The 3,103-nt window shown below is 43.9% G+C and overlaps 1 protein-coding gene across 4 annotated transcripts in view; it reads right to left on the bottom strand.

Annotated features, from left to right (window-relative positions):
- Positions 1–3,103, bottom strand: part of MAPK6 (mitogen-activated protein kinase 6) — a 41,791-nt gene that overhangs the window by 10,678 nt on the left and 28,010 nt on the right. The gene's annotated exons all lie outside the window — the stretch shown is intronic.

The raw sequence follows: 3,103 nt of genomic DNA, 5'->3' as shown, positions 1-3,103 counted from the left end.
GCCACATACACTGGGGCTGGCTGGTTCAATCTCAGTCCGGGCAGCTAAACAACAATGACAACTGCAACAAAAAGATAGCTGGGCACTGTGGCAGGTGCCTGTCGTCCCAGCTACTTGGGAGGCGGAGGCAAGAGAATCGCTTAAGCCCAAGAGTCGGAGGTTGCTGTGAGCTGTAATGCCACGGCACTCTACCCAGGGGGACAGCTTGAGGCTCTGTCTCAAAAAAAAAAAAAAAAAAAAAACTTTCAACTGAATCATTAATCAGCAAGTTTCATTGCTTTGAATATCACCACTCTATCTACTTCAATTTCATTGATGTATTTAGTTTTAGCTGCTTTGTTTCCATAGGAAACTGACTCTTTAAGTTTGGCCTCATCCTAAGGTTATCACAAAGTAGTGAAAAAAGCCTTGAATTGCAATTCAAGAGATCTGGATTCTAGTCTCAGCTGTACCACTAATTAACTGACTATAATTTTGTAGACAATGCTTACTATCTGTAGGACTTAATTTCATCATCAACAAAATAAGAGTATAGGACTAGATTTATAAAACAAATTTAATAGTTACGTGTTAGGCCTCAGTTAGCATTTCTAGGCTATTAGCATTTTAAAGAAATAAAAGAAGGCCTGACACAGTGCCTTGTCCTTGTAATCCAGCACTTCTAGATCTCTTCAGTTCAGGAGTTTGAAAACAGCCTGACCAAGTTGAGACTCCATCACTACTAAAAACAAAAAATCAGCCAGGCGTCGTAGCAGGCGCCTGTAGTCCCAGCTACTCAGGAGGCTGAGGCAGAATGATTGCCTGAACCCAGGAGTCAGCCCGGGGCAACAGAGTGAGACTCTGTCTCAAAAAAGGGGAGGAATACTATGCTAAATCATTAGTTTAAAAAAAAAAAAAAATCTATGGCTCGGCACCTATAGCTCAACCGGCTAAGGCGCCAGCCACGTACACCTAAGGTGGAGGGTTTGAATCCCCAGCCTGGACCCGCCAAACAACACTGACGGCTGCAACCAAAAAATAGCTGGGTGTTGTGGCGGGCGCCTGTGGTCCCAGCTACTTGGGAGGCGGAGGCAGGAGACTCGCTTGAGCCCAGGAGTTGGAGGTTGCTGTGAGCTGTAATGCCACGGCACTCTACCCAGGGGGACAGCTTGAGGCTCTGTCTCAAAAAAATAAATAAATAAATAAATAATCTATTTACCTAATTTCTACAAATTTATTCAACGTTCAATTTTTTTTTTTTTTTTTAGTTCTTATGAGCAGGAATACAGCTGACCAAGTCTCTGCCTTTAAGGAGCTTACAATAACATGGACAAAGATGATTCTGTAAACACCTAGTACATCTAATGGTGACAAATGCTATAAAGAAAAACAGAGTAAGTACTGTTGGGAGGAGTAGGGTTGCTAATTTATAAAGAATGACCATCAAGGAAGGCTTTACCAACAAGCTGAAAATTATGGAAGTGAGGGAATACCCCAAACATTCATTCATATGGGACAAAAGAGTTCTAGGAAGATGAGACAAGACTCAAAGGAGAGAGTGGGCTTGGGCTCGGCGCCTGTGGCTCAAGTGGCTAAGGCGCCAGCCACATACACCTAAGGTGGTGGGTTTGCATCCTCAGCCCGGCCCGCCAAACAACAATGATGGCTGCAACCAAAAAAAAAAAAACAAGAGAGTGGGCTTGGTGTGTCCAAGAAACGACAAGATGAGTAGCTGGGGGCACATAGCAAGAGATGAAATCAGAGTGGTACCAGAATGCAAAAAATTCATTTTATACTGAGATTTGATGGGAAGCCATTACATGATTGGAGCAGAGATATGACATGATCTGACTGAAGTTTCAACAGGACTACTCTGACTGTGGTGGTAACTAACCTACAGGGAGCAAATACTGAAGCAGGAAAGTCAGTTAGAAGGTCCTGCATTAGACCAGGAGACCTATCGTGGCTGACTGGGTGGGGGAAGAGGGTAGTAGGAGATAACAACATAACAGTTAGTCTTTATATATTTTGAAGGAAAAGCCCATAGGACCTGAGCTTGCTTATTTTTTAAGTACTGCAGATCAAATGGAATGACCCCACTTCTAATAAAAGTGAAACAAGACAAGATTTTTGCCTTCACACTGAAAAATAGGTATTGCTCTCTTTTAGATCTTTCTTTTGCTCCCTTTCTGCAGAAAGCCAGCTGCCATACTGTGGACACACTGAGGCACAATCCCATGGAGAGCCCACGTGGTGAGGAACTGAGGCCTCTTGGTAAAAGTCATGTAAGTAATTTACCTAGAAGTGGATCCTCCTGCCCCAGTTGAGGCTTCGGGTAACTGCAGCCCTGACCAACATCTTGCCTGAAAAACCCTAAGCTGGAACCACCTAGATAAGCCACTTCTCAATTTCAACTCACAGAAACTTTAAGATAATAAACATTGCAACAAATACTGGCATTAAACACATACTCAAGGGTATTTGTGCATACTGTCCTTTCTTCAGAACCCTAATGTGTCTTTGCTAAACAAACTGCCCACTCCTTTCCTCTGCTTGTAGCATAACCTAAGAGTGGTGGGAAGGTCAGTTTTCTGAAGGAAAAAAGTAATGTCAAAAGACTGCAAGAAGGCTTGGCACCCGTAGCTCAGTGGTTAGGGCGCTGGCCACATACACTGGGGCTGGCTGGTTCAATCTCAGTCCGGGACTGCTAAACAACAATGACAACTACAACAACAACAAACTAGCCAGGCATTGTGGCAGGAGCCTGTACTTTTAGCTACTTGGGAGGCTGAGGCAAGAGACAACCTTGAGCCCTAGAGTTAGAGGTTGAGGTTGCTGTGAGATGTGATGCCACAGCACTCTACTGAGGCATGACAAAGGAGACTCTGTCTCAAAAAAAAAAAAAATTGCAAGAAGACCTAAATCACAATCAAATCACTTGCCCAACTAAAAAAATCTGCAGTACCCTACTATTTCCTAGTCTTCCAAATGGAAAGTCCCCAGCTTTCTTTTTTTTTGAGACAGAGCCTCAAGCTGTCACCGTGGGTAGAGTGCCATGGCATCACAGCTCACAGCAACCTCCAACTCCTGGGCTCAAGTGAATCTCCTGTCTCAGACTCCCAAG

The sequence above is a fragment of the Otolemur garnettii genome, unplaced genomic scaffold (assembly GCF_000181295.1).
Source record: "Otolemur garnettii isolate 467f Iridium unplaced genomic scaffold, OtoGar3 scaffold00011, whole genome shotgun sequence".
Taxonomy (NCBI): domain Eukaryota; kingdom Metazoa; phylum Chordata; class Mammalia; order Primates; family Galagidae; genus Otolemur; species Otolemur garnettii.
Note: the sequence above shows the minus strand (reverse complement) of the source record. Positions and strands in the feature narration are given on the sequence as shown.